The sequence below is a fragment of the Carassius auratus genome, chromosome 7 (assembly GCF_003368295.1).
Source record: "Carassius auratus strain Wakin chromosome 7, ASM336829v1, whole genome shotgun sequence".
NCBI classification, from domain to species: Eukaryota; Metazoa; Chordata; class Actinopteri; order Cypriniformes; family Cyprinidae; genus Carassius; species Carassius auratus.
In genome coordinates this window covers 12,969,114-12,984,068 of record NC_039249.1, presented here as the reverse complement: position 1 = coordinate 12,984,068, position 14,955 = coordinate 12,969,114, and positions in this window count along the sequence as shown.

Genomic DNA, 14,955 nt, shown 5'->3' with positions numbered 1-14,955 from the left:
CGCAAAGTAACTTTTAAACAGTCTCCCACATGAATTTCAACTGTTTCCTCAAATGCTCTCTCCCCAAAAGTCTCACATAATGAACTACCGTCTCATAGAGGAATCACAGGAGTCCAATTTTCAAAACATGAAACTGGACGCCACTGACATTGTGTTTTGCTCTTTCCTGTAGCTTATTGCAAGGGATGTAACCAGCTAATTCACTGGATTCAATTCCCACAGTAAAGAGATGCTTTGAGTGACAATTGTCAAGCTTGTTATTTATATTTATATCGTTTGTGTGAATTTTTTCCCACCCTTTTATCTCCTCCTGTTTAGCGGAAAAGGTTGAATGAGCCATTCATGGGCCTGGTCGGCTTTATTGAGAGACCTATTTGTGAGTAATAGCCTCTGTCACGGGGGTGAGAGCCGGCGTGCTGCACTGACAGGATCATTGAGCTGTAGGGGCAATTTGCCCCACGATGCTGCACTTTTATCAGGAGATTGTTGGCCATGGTGGGGAGAGAAAAATGGGAGAAATCAAGCAAGAGAGAGAGAGAGATGAAGCAGAATGGGGCACTTTCTGGATAAAGCTTTAGTGCAGGAGGTATAAGAGATAGGATAACATATATTATGAAACTACGACTGGATGCCTGGTGAATCATCACATGTAACAATCATATATGTATGAATATAGATGCAACCACCAATATAGAGACAACCTCCATCTGCTCAGCTGCTTGGATCTGTACATTTCCATTGCCGTATATCAAACACTTTGGCATGTCAAGTATGTTTATAGATCACATTGTCCTCTAAAAGCACCATTGTGGTGGCCTAGGCTGAGAGATGTCCTCATTCCCACATCACTCCGTGCATTTCTATAAGTGCTTTCTTGCCACCGTAGAGTCTGTGGAACACTAAAGAGGACAGAGCCACTTCTGTGGCCTGTCTTAAGGAACTGAGATGGATATGATGGTGTTCTTTAGAATGCTAAGTCCTAACGCAATGGCCAGAAGAAGAGCAGATAGGGGCTACTAGACAGAAAATGAGTGAAAAGTGTGAGGGCTGGACAGATGAGCTGGTGAAACAAGATCAATATAGCAGTGTGCAGGTGCCTCAAGGTTGCCATGAACACAATACATTTGGTGTGATGTTTTTAACATGTGGGAATTATGGTTGGGTTTGGATCTTGTATCAATGCTAGTCAGAGATATCACCTGTGGCTGATGCCTTTGATGATAACAAGACGTTTATTATTATTATCAGACTAGTAATACTATCTAATTTCATATTAGTACTTAGTTGTTCTTTTTTCGAAGTTCTTACCAATCACACACGATTCCATTTACTTTAAGAATGTAATGGCCAGTTAGAGGCATTCAGATGAGTCATTGCTGAAAGACTGGGTTTAAATGTTTATTGTGACCTTGCTAACTAAATTCAGCTTGCTCGCAAATTCTTTCATCTAAAAACAACAAAGTGTAGATATATGTGCGATATAAGTATAAGAGAGTTTTTCATCATACAGTTTGGTTAGGTTACACAATATCATGCCTGTGTCTAAGATTTAGTTCATCATCTAGTACTTAATGAAATAGCTATAGATCATGGGAAAGATCTAAATAGTAAAATAAACATATAAAAAGCTCAGCTTTTTAAACTATTGACTAGCTTCCAGCAAACTGTTATACACAGGTCATTGAGACAGGATGCTATTTCAGCACGCTCTGAAACTTGACGTAAGCGTGTTGTGAAAATCACGCAAGAAGTTAAAGTGCTGTGTTTTGCGCATCACTGCTCAGTTCGCATCACAGTATGCTGATGTAGCACTGCAAAATGCTCTTATGCATTTGACAGTTGAGTTATAAGCAATGGTTTAAAAAACTTTCACATTTAAAAAAGTAGCATTGTTTTATTTGTTTTTTACACACAGTTATTGTTTTGCTTCAAAAGATTTAAATTTATCAATTAGAGTTTATTACTGTCAAGTTCACTCTGTGTAGTGTTGACACATCAACTTTGAGGGTTCCATCCACTTGCATTAAGTGAACTCAGATGGATTACTTTCCTAAAAATGTTTATTTGTGTACTGCTTAACTTGACCGAACAGTGCTCGCACTCTCCAATTCGACATTGTTGAAAATGTTGAGGATGCGTTCATGCACCAGTCAACAGTTTGATTGACGTACGACTCAGCCTATCGACTAACGCTTTTATTGCTCTCCTCTGAACTATTGGACTTAAGTTAACAGTACGCCTATGGACATTTCCGTGTATTTATTAGGCAGGGTTGAATGAAAAAGCGGGACAGATGCTCAATTTGTGTGAGGTGGTACAAAATGTAAAATTGCTGTACAGTACAATGTATAGCAGGACAGTTGGTCACTCTATAATCGCGCTAGTTAATCAGCCAATAAAGTGTAGGCCTATGTATTTCAAAATTGTGTCTAGTACTATATAAATTACAAAGGTTTAATTGGCATCTTTATTTCAAACTTCCGACCGACCGTGACCCAAATATCATTAAAAATATTTTTGGATTACTCGTAACCGCGGGTAACCGTGGGTGACCGCAGGCACCCGCTCATTTTGGATCAACCCCCGCATCACTGATTGGCATCAGTGGTTCTACAAAGAACTTGGCATCGCTGTGAATACAACATTTTGGAACCTTTACTTTAAAGACTGTATACATGTGGAACAGCATAAGAGTGAATAAATTAATTTTCATTTTTGGTGGAGTATTCCTTTAAAAATCAACCTTGATGAGTGCTTTTCTTTTAATAGCAGTGAATTGCCACACTCATATAACAATTAAAGAGCTGTGTTCATAACTTTTAATTTAACTTATGTTACTTTGAAATGCACATTACACTGTTTTCAGACCACAAACACAAAACTTGTATAGGCTAACTTACCCTTCACCACCATTGGTGTCAGCTATAACATGAAATTAATTATTGGCTCATGAGTATTGGCCAGAATTTCAATTTCAGTGCATCCCTAATTTTGTTCATTATTACTTACCACATTTACACTTCAGACAAAAGAAGCAGAATAATCATTCGATTTACTTGACTAAATCCTGCATAAATATTCATGAGTGAAAGGATGGAAATAATTATACTTCAGAATTTGCATCTATTACGTGATATTACTCAGGCACAAAAATACATGCTATCAGAATTCATACATCTCATCAGCAGCCGACACAGTTCTCAGAGGTAATTCCAGCAGTTATATCTTCCAATTTGCAGAATTCCACACCTTACTCTCACTTCCTCTGTCTCTATTTCTGTCCTGTGTTGGGAACTGAATACAGATTTCCCATGAGAATGAGCAATGAAAGAGAGAACAAAATCTAGCAGAGCTCGGCCAGATGGCAGCTCTAATGGCCACTTGGCAAGTGCCTGCCTCTGCCTTGCTTCCTCACTTCTTCATTCCCTATGAGTCGGCAGCTCTCGAAACAACAACAACTTAACTGCTTAAATCAGACATGCACTCTGACAGAGCCTCAGGTACAGCTTACGCAAACGTGTCTAATGACAGTGACGTGAATCGCAAATTTCCACTGCTTGCTTTTGTGCCCTCTCCACCAAGTCCTTTGTGAGCAAACAAATCTCATAACACATTCATAGAGGAAAATATTATACTCCACATTACTCATTTCATTATCTATAAAAAAGAGGCCAACTAAACTGAGCAGTTATAAAATTGGCCTTGGAGAATAACAAGGTGCAAGGATGCGTAGGCAAGGCTTATATATCCTTTATGTATTCACTCATATTCTCCACAAATAAAGCAGGGGATTGAGCCTCCTGATTAAAGCACTAATGTAGCATAAAAGAGACACAACAGGCAGACGGGCTGAGCTGTATGGAGGAATGTGAATGCAAATGTTTGTGTGTGTGTGTGTGTATGCGTGTTTGTGCGCGACACTGGCAAAGCTTTGTGGCCACAGCCCTGTCTCTGACTCAGCCTCCTCCCTAGAGACCCCTGTACTGACGTCACTTCAGCTCAGCGCCAGGCCAGGCAAAGCTCTTGCCACCCAAAGAAAAACAGGTAGACTAGCGGAAGATTTATCTCAGGATCCGAGCAGATCACATCCACACCCCAGATAATACTGGGTATATGTTTGCAGTGTATGTTCCGTGCGGTGGATAAAACAAACAAATCACCAACGCAACACAGATCGCAGGTTTATGACGCCAGAGGAAGCTTTCATAACAAGTATTTATTTATTAATTTACTTTTCATAACAGACTGAGGGCCCTGCTCACGAGACTCAGCCCGACAGATCGTGACAAGCCGATGTTTAAATGAAACTGAATCAATGCGAAAACACTTCTGTGCTCTTTAAACAGATATTCAGCCAGACCTGGTGCTATTGACTCATGTTATGTCTCAATATCTGGCCTGAGTGATGATGAAGCTGATGCATTGATGTGAAATATCACAGAACAAAATGGCCTGTCTCAATCCACACAGGGGTATTAATACTTACTCCTACAAAAATGATGCCTAGTGCTAGGAAAGGAAAAAGCAGAAGAAGCTTCAAGGCTGTGTTGACGTACACTCAGTGCAATTACAGTGGTCAACATTCTTATTATTATTGGAAAAAAAGGCTATTTTCATGAACTACACCCAACATTGCTTAGATTATCTCAAGTACAAATGGCATAGGACTTTGTAACAAGGTTTGTTGTAAGGAAAGAAGGAAGTGACCAAGGTTGGCATTTGGAGACTCGTTGAAGTTTATTCAATAACTCAAAACTCTACAAAACAAAAGTAGCACTTCCAGCGCGTTCACACAATGCCAATAGTACAAATTCCGTTTCTCAGGTTTCTCTCCTAGACAGAGCAATGTGGACGAGTCTCCATCCCGTCTCTCTCTGTCACCACATTCTATAGCCTCTATTTTAACCACTCTTTCCAAGCCAATTACTGCAATCAGACACAGGTGTTCATCATTTCATTAAACACTTAACCCACTTACTCATCTCTCGCCCTTCTCTCCTGCTGCAGGCTTCGCTGAACCACGCTCCACTTGCCACATACCCCACCACCCAACTCAGCCCCATTCCCGGAGAGAAAGTCGGCTACAGCCATCTGTGCACCCGGCCTGTGGATCACTTTGAATTTAAAGGGCTGTAATGCCAGATACCAATGGGTGATCCGCATGTTGGTATCCTTCATGCGGTAGAGCCACTGCAGGGGTGTATGGTCCGAACAGAGAGTGAATTCCCATCCCAGGAGACAACAGCAGAGAGTGAGAACTGAGAATAGTCCTTCTCAATGGTGCTGTACATCATCTCTCACTTAAAGAGCTTCCGACTGATGTACAGCACCGACCTCTCCTCACCCTCTATCTCCTTTGCCAGGATGGCTCCAAGTCCCCTGCCCAAAGCATTAGTCTGCAACAAGAAGGGGAGAGAAAACTCAAGAGAGTGTAACAGCGGTCCACCACTCAGATCAGCTTTTATCTGGGTCAAAGCCTGCTGACACAGCTCCTTCCACTGGACCGGATCTGAAACTTTCTTTTTAGTGAGGTCAGTCAGAATGCTGGTTAGGTCTGAATAATAATGTATAAACCTTCTATAATAACCTGCCAGCCACAGGAACTGCCTCACCTCCTTTTTGGTCTTGGGCCTTGGTTAGGTTCTTATTAATTTGGGCACGCACCTGTCCGCAGTCTTATTAATTTGGAGAAGCACCTGTCCATGACCCAAGTGGAAGCCCAGATACCTGACCTCCACATGCCCAATCAGCCCGTCCCCTCTCAGCGCTCATATGACAGCCCACGGATATGCCATATGACACTGCCAATCCTGATCTTAAATGACGATGTCATCTAGATAGGCAGCAGCATAGGAGGCATGCGGCCAGAGGATTCTGTCCATGAGCCACTGAAAAGTGTCCGATGCCCCGAACATCCCAAAAAGAAGGGTACTAAATTGGTGCAATCCAAATGGCATAATGAAGGCTGTAAGAGCAATAAGGGGATCTGCCAATAACCATTGGTTAAGTCCAGCATCGAATAAAAATGAGCTGTCCCCAGCCAATCAAGCAATTCTTCAACCTGAGGCATTGGATAGGCAATGAATTTCGACCCCGCATTAACCTTGCAATAATTCATACAGAACCAAATGGAGCCATCCGTTTGAGGAATCAAAACAATCGTGCTCGCCCATTTGCTGTGGGATTGTTCTACTACCCCAATCTCTAACATCACCTCTAATTCAGCCTGAACCACTTTCTTTTTGTGTTCAGGCAACAGATATGGCTGGCTACATACAACCACACCCGGCTCCATCTCAATATGGTGCTGGATGAGATTCGTTCAACCAGGCAGGGCTGAGAACATGTCCGAAAACTTGGCTTGCAATTTTACTACATCAGTGTGCTGTGAGGGCTAGAGGTGATCTCCCCTTTGGGCCAGAGAGAGGGATTGGATTTTAGTGTTCAACTCTGGCCCGAGATCTTCCTGGAGCTGGAGAGGCTGCCCGTTGATGGAGCAGACTTGTTTAAAAACATTAATTTCATTGACTGCTCCAGGGTAAATTCCTCAAACTCGATGAGGATTAGCCTTTCGGCAGCACTCACTTCCTCTGGCACTCCATTCCGTATCTCTCCTGTCTGCATGGCCACCTCCACTCCCCGCTTCTCTTTTTTCCAAGAGATATCAGCATACAAAAACCCCAATGAATGGCTAAAAGCTGGCCAATAGGTCCCCAAAATTAGCGGATGCCTGAGGTGTGGGTTCTCTGCAACCTCCACTTTATGCTTCTGACCCCGAAACTGGATGGCTAGAAGCATCAAAGGACACCTCACCACATCCCATGTACGCACCACACCTGAACCATACAGCTCTTGTCCAAAGTCTACAGCTGAATAAGGCTTTGATGAACCAAGATTTGGTTACATCCTGATTCCAACAGAGCCCAATAAGTACACCCCTTAATACTCACAGGTATTTGGTACATGCCAGCTTGATGGGACCTGGATCATTGCACCTCCCCAACCCCCACCCAATCACCTAACAATGATGAGTAAAGTACCCTATATCCCAGCAACACCAACAGGCCAGCCCAGGAGAGCGGAGGAACGTGAAACGAAGAGGCGCTCAAGCTGGACGTCCCTGCCCACCCAGAGAGGGTCCTTAGTCTGGCAGACTCTGGTGCCGGACCACCCCGCCATTGGGGCTGTGCTCAAGGTGGGAGATTTACACGGGACCTAGGAAGAGGGACAGGCTTAGAGATAGAGGGGGTAAAGAGAGAAAGAGACAGACAGAAGGCAGGGTTTCGCCAACCCCATGGTACACCACCATCTGGTCTTGCGCCAGTTGAATGGCCAGGTCCAACAATGCTGGCCAGTGGCACTGGACCCACTAATTGGTGCTCTTTGGTAGCCACGCAATTAAATGTTCCACCACCATGTGATTGTTGATCGGGTCAACGTCGTTTACTCCGGCCAACAGCCATTTGCGTCATGCGTCCCGTAGCTGCTGAGCCATCATGAAGGGCCTCCAGCCTAATTTGTTAATGAGACAAACCCACTTAATATGACAGAGGAATTCAATGCGTGACTGAAAAAGAGTGTATTAGTGAATGAGTTCACCAGAAGGACTACTGCTTTTGCATAGTTTGTGCTTGCTGTTTAATAATAATTTGAAACTGGCAAACTGGCAGCTCCAGTAACAAGATTTATCTTGCACTGTGTTATGGAAATGGTGTAAAAACCCTAGTTAAATGATTTAATAATCAATTTACAATGAATTTATACCTGTGTTGTATTACGCTGTATTACGGCATGGACTAGCGCTTTGTAAAATGGATGGATGATTCAAATGCAGGCGCCATCTTCTGACGGGGCCTGTAAATTCATTCTGCGTGTGACTCTCACAAGTGCATTATGAGTATTCTCTAGCCACTGAGTGTGGACCAGTTGTACACTCGTTTTTGCAGTGCATTGTGGGATTGAATGATTTCACAAGAGAATGTGCACTATTTCCGGAATCGCAGTGTAAAAGGGGCTTATGGTAGGGGGTGATTTCTGACACAGCCACTGTCTTCGGGATTACTAAGTCTACAGGCAGATGAGGTTGGAGCTAAACTCATTTTAGAGGGGAGAGTATCTCTTTAACTTGAAGATTTTGCTGCGAATACCCGTGAGTGAGTACATGTGAGCTCAGGCTAGCATAATTGAAGTGCAGTTTTGTGGAAAACCCTTATTGGGCTGTTTAGGGTGCTTTCAAAATAACATTCAAAAATTAAAAAATTAAGTTCCTTCATATTTATCGAACTTGAACTAGGGTAAGTATGTGCTTTCTCACCTGGAAGTTTGCCATGCAAATTTTTCTGGATATAAAAATACACAAACTGTATGAAATTACTAGCTGATTCATTGAGTAGACACACAACTTCACTTGCTTCACTTTTCGTTTCACCTAAATGTCATCTAATGTTGACATACAACAGTGATACAGAAACGATTGTAAATTCACTCACTTAACTCTAGGGGCTCCAAAGTCCCAAAAATAAACAGAGCTACAACTTTATTTACGCAGTCTGAACTGTATTGTTCTTATACAGGCATCTCAATAGAATCATTAACACTGTGCCAGCAATAAAGCCAGGAAATCAAACCACTACACCATAATCATAACTTCATTTGAATTAATTTCATAACCAATATTACGCATATTTTGAAGTGAAAACATTATAAATTTACCAATTACTGTTGTGTATTCTTAACTTGATATTTACCAGGTTTGCCGTCCAGTACACAGCGTCCTCTTCTATGAATTTTAAGAGAGATAAATAAGGCAATCCTGTTACTATCATTCTTGCAAATTTGAGAAAAAGTAACACGTCTAGCTACTTATTCACACAGTTACATATACTGGTCAGTTAACAGCTGCAGTGAACTTTTTATTCTTCTAATAATATATATATATATATATTCTAATAATATATTTTCTTTACTATCACTTTTTATCAATTTAACACATCCTTGCTGAATAGAAGTATTGATTTTATTTATTTTTTTAAAAGAAAGAAAAAAATTACTGACCCCAAATTAATGACCAGTAGTGTATATTGTTATTACAAAATATTTATATTTCAAAAACATAGCTTCTTTTTTTATTATTATTATTCATCAACGTATCCTAAAAAAAAGTATCACATGTTCTGAAAAAAATATTAAGCAGCAGAACTGTTTCCAACTTTGATAATGAATCATCATATTAGAATGATTTCTAAAGGATCATGTGATAATAATTTTTCTAAAAATTCAGCTTCATATATATATATATGTGTGTGTGTGAGTGTGTGTGTGTGTGTGTTAACACACACAACTTCTATGTGTTTGGCTACCATATCCATATTAAATTGATGTCTCATAAACCATAGATTTGTGATATATTTTTCAAAATGTTACATGTATCTATAGCTATCTTCATTCGTGATTCTCAAATGGTAAACATATCACTGTCAGAACTGAGTACACAAAGATCAAAATCAAACATGCTGATATGATATGCTTTGTTCCTAATGCCTGGACTGAATCACTATATTTGTGTTTGGGAAATCTTACTTAAAGCATTTCCAAACATGCTCCATTAACACAGCAAAATGAAGGGAGGGTAGAGGGTGCCTTTTCAGTGGCAGTATTATTATTAAATTCAATAAGTGAGCCCCTTCAGATATTAAAAATTGTGTATAATTACCTCGCCTGTGCAATTATCCGTTAGATGTAACTGGAGTGGCACTTGCAACTTGTCTTCAACGTGCCAGATGCACAAGGAAATGTTTTCATAGCAGTAGCTTGTGATTCTAAATAGTTGCAGTTGCTGATATAATTGTATTAAAAAAAAAAAAAAAGGAATAAGCCTGAAAACATGAAATGTGGTTTCACTCAGCTAGCTAATTACATGTTAAAAGGCATATTACAAAACAAATATGCCTAAGGTTTAGCCGACTGCTAAAGGTTTTTTTAAAAAAAGAAAAAAGTCCCAAGTCAGTAAGACTAACTGATTTGATATTAAGTAAATAGGGGGGGGGGGGGGGGGGGGGTGATAGCGAATAATTGACTTTCTATGCAATGAAAAAATGATTGTAAATCCTTTACGATTTCAGGGTTGACCTGAGCTTCATTTTGTGAAGTGGGCTGAATTGTTTGCTGGTGCATTGCAGCAAAACCCATCAGTGGGGCTGTTTGGGGGCAAGTCAGGTACACCCCATTCACTGGAGGTGAATGAGGCCTAATAGCACTCACTAACTCACCCCATGCAATTTCCCCTCGCATACCTACAATCCCCCTCCCCCCATTCCTCACTGCCCCGTCTTTGGCACTCTCCCTGTTTCGAAATGTCAACCATGAGGTAAAATAACTGACTGGCTGACTGGATGGTAATTGTATTGCTTAATAATTGATAGGCTGAGTGTTGATGCTGCTGCTGGGCTGGCAGAAGGAGAGAGAGCACCTTGCTAGCCTTTCACTGCTCACAGTCAAATTTCTATACAACGCTAGTATTACTGCCATTTCACTACATGAGACTGATGATGATTATATAATTAAAAATTGGTTTTGAAGTATTACGGTTTGAGGAGTTAAATACATTTACTTCACTGTTTTAAAAAAATAAATATAATAATTATAATAATTTACAATTATTTTCATAAAGTATAGATAGATAGATAGATAGATAGATAGATAGATAGATAGATAGATAGATAGATAGATAGATAGATAGATAGATAGATAGATAGATAGATAGATAGATAAAAATAAGGCAAATAAACATATAGCACACACAGTGGTATGCACACAAATACAAAACACCATCATGGTAAAATACATTACACAAACATAATGCAATTAACAACATAATGCAATTTAACAACATAAGATGTTACCTAAAACCATAATGTACATAACTAATGACCAAGACTAAAATTAAATTTAATTATTTAAATGAAAGTCCATCAATTGTCAACTGTCATTTACAATTCTGAGAGTAATTTTTTTTTTTTACTGTAAATGATCACATTATTTGTTTTTCTCACTGTCAAAATTGTAAATAATAATAATAAGAGTATTTATTTATATTGTTATTTTATTTTGTTAATTTATTACAATTTATTAGACAATGATTTTATAGAATATATAATTATATACAAAGATTAATAATTGGAAACAAAATTCTTCTTAAAGGAGTGGTTCACTTTCAGAATGAAAATTCTGCCATCATTTACTCACTCCCCACTTGTTCCAAACCTGTATGAGTAATAATAATAATAATAATAATAATAATAAATGTTGGGATCTAAACAATTGAACAGAATGGTGTTCCACTAAATTTAGCATTCCTAAGAGCACAATCAGTCTATTAAATTACAACTTGAAAGAGGCTGGATAATTAAAACATTTTAATTATCACAGACAGGTCTGCTTAATCAAAAATGTTATGTCATATATTAAAATACATATATATTATTCCATGCTAAAAATTAAAGAGGGCTTAGTATTCTTATTATTACCATCCATACACACAAAGTATTTATAGGAACAGATCCATCATTTACTCCAAGAAGCTCTCTGCATCTAAATTCAAGGACTTTTCCTGATGACAGTCCTTTAGAAATTCAAATGAGTTTCCCATTAAATGAATTATTCATTTACAACGTTATATTTGAATGAGAATTGACCCATGAATTTCCATCTAGCACATGCTTGGCCAGAGCCTCGGTAGCTGACTAACTGTAGGGATAACAAGCAACACAACCGGCAATGGGGTTAAATATCACGGTAAAGAACTATGCATAAAGGATGAACAGTGAGAGCGAGAAGAGAGATAGGATTGGGAATTAATAAGTGACAAAAATTCCTCTGGGACCCTCTAGGTGATTGTGTGACTTCCAGCTGGACAGCTGTTTAATTGTGAAATGACTCAAGCCTCCGATGATCTGAGGTCGCTCGGCCATCTGTCCAAGCGAACACGGTAAACAACAGGGAAATGCTGGCCACTATTTGTTTGTCATTTCTCAAGCTGACTGTCCGCACTGTCAGTGAGACCTTTTTTTCTTTTAGCAGTGAAAAGGGCTTCAGTTAGTTGCAACTATCCTTTATTTTGTCTGTATATAATTCTTGTATCTACTCCATCCATCCTTTCTCCTGGTTCATCACCTTTTCATTTACCAATCTGACAAAAGGCGCTACCCAGATTAATATACAGAGGGAAGCAGACAATTGTACACCTATTAAGAGTGATTGATTGGATGTACTTGCATGGCTGCCAAGAGCACCATACCTCTTTGAACAACGCAGGGTGGGTAGAGAGGAGGGTCAGGGGTTTAACAGCCGATAATGGGAGCCAGGTCAGCCATTAAAAACCCCTCTGGCCGTCAGCCAAGAGGAATCTGCCTGTTTCCGCTACTGCCCTCCAGTTCTGTCCCTGTCTGCAAAGCTTTAATGTGCTAATGCACAAACGCACAAATGGGCCTCAGGGTGGCACTGAGTGGTTTACCGGATCTAGGAGGTGGGTGGATGTGTACTGGAATACCACAGCAGACTGGGAAAGTATGGGATCCAGATTAGTGGAAAATAGAGCCATAGTCAATATCCGGAAAGGTAAGCTTGACGACTTTACCATAAGCATCTCATAATCATCTTTACTGAAAAGGAAGTCCTTGGTTTGACAGCATAAGCAGAAGAACCAAAGGCTTAGGAAAAATGATATCTGATTTATGAACAAACAGTTCACTTGAGTCCGATTTTTTCAGTTTATTGAAAGCAACTGATTTTTTGAGTGTTACCCAAACATTTTTTTCCAACAGATTAATTTAGTATGTAAAATACATTTATATATTTATGTAAGATGCTTTGGATAAATGCACCCACCATACACAATTTTGTCCTTTTATTTATTTATTTTTTGTACATATTTTTAGAGCATGTACTTTGGGAGTTACACCATGTGATGATGGAGTTATGTTCTGACATAAATGAGTCACTGAAGAATTTTTGGATGAAACTGTTTGAAAGATTCAATTCAGCATTCATCAACCGAGTTTCAATCACCACTGAGCAAAAACAGGATTATGTTCATAATAAAAGCATTATTAGGAAGACACCTCACAAAACTGATTTCGGAAAGGCTTCTGAGGCAGCGTAATGTCTACAACAAAAATGATCTAGCCTTCATTGTAACATTGGCATCGGACATTCCTTGATGCCTTCCTTGGAATGCATCCTATGAAGGCAGTATTTTCACCTTTTTTGTAATGGAGGTTCCCAGGTTGGGTCCATATAGATTTGTGAATCCATGAAATACAGGAAGCTGGGGTCTGCAGAAATTGATAAACCAGCAGGTGATGCATCTCAAAATCTCTTAAGTGTTGAACCCACTCAATACTTACCCAAAACAGTCCCAGTCTCATCCATAGCCCCATCTACAGTGATCTCATATATCGAGGCGAGGTTCATCTGACGCTGCCCTGACTGCGTTTCAAATAGAGCTGTTACTACCCCCCTCCTTCTCCCCAATTGTATTAGTGCTTAACCAGGCAAACCCTGAGAGGCAGCAGCGATAACCATTACAGACAGTCGACAGGCCCCTGCGTCAGCTCTGTTAGTAAACCACACAAGCCGCCTGATAAACCAGCCACGGATGCCATCCCCCGCTTTATTCCGGCGGCCTGCTCTCATCCTCGGTTGAGTGAGCACAGCAATAGGAGGGGTAATTTACACCCCAGCCAAACCTGTCATTACCCGAGGGCACTTGTTATGGCTGCACCCGATGTTTTTCCAATTCACCTCCAACCCCTGTGACTGTCAATCTCCTCAGTGGATGTAGTCGGGGGGGAGAGAGGCAGGGGAGTGGCGATGGGAATATTCCAGTCTCAGGCGGACAGCGGGCAATTTTCCTCGGGGGGGATAATGGGAGTGGAGTGGCAAGAAAGGCAAGACTGCCGCCGTAAGCAGAACGATACTGTGAAATGATTCTGTCTGCTTGGTAGTGCTCCGCAGCCCTCCAAACACTCCAACGCCTAGGATGTTTAAAGACTTACCAACTGCTTTTCAGAGTGCTTCCCCTACTAGCACGACACTCTTTATTCATGTTTTTGTACAGCAGTTTATACAGGGTTGTGGCTAAAAGCATGCTATTGTAGTGGAGGTGTGTAGCAGCGCTATTCATTATATTTACCATTTTATGAAGAAATAAACATGTGCACACTTTCTTTCCACTGCATTACACCTGCTGAGACTCCACCTGGGACGTGCAGACGGATGTGAAAATCTCTGTGCGCTGTGTGCTCTGTGGATTTTGAGACAAAAGCAGCAGTAGCACACACAGAGCTCTACACAGTAAAGCACAGCACAGGTCTTCCTCTGACGTCGCTCTGGGACTCCCCGAGGTCCCGTCCTCCAGAGGTGGGTCCAGGCTGTGCACGTGTCCCTACACACAACGTCTGTGTGTGTGTCTCACCGGCTGTTCTGCAGAGGAGGTGCTGCAGCCATCAAAACACAAAGCTAAAGCTGCTATTAAGAGCTGCTATTATTATTAACAATAATAATTCAAACATTTTAAACAACACAACAATAGAATTCATACTATAGTCTCATACATGTCAGCTGAGTGGTATATTTGTTGTCAGATAGCCCCGCCTCCCTGAGATTTAAAATCAGACATCCAGCAGAGACATTGCTACGTGCTGATGGCAACGTGAGACTTGTCTGGTTCGAGAAAACCTGAAAACAACTGTTTTATCACTCTAACAGGATGGATAGAGTGATTATTTGGTTTAGGTGATTAAAAGCATCATCAAACACAATTTGTTGCGGTTACCTTATGCTATTTCAATAAAGTAGTACATAACACATTTAAATAAGAGATATTAAGGTTTATTGACTAGCCACTGCAAATATGTCATCGCTATAAAAATATATATATATAAAAATCAGCACTTT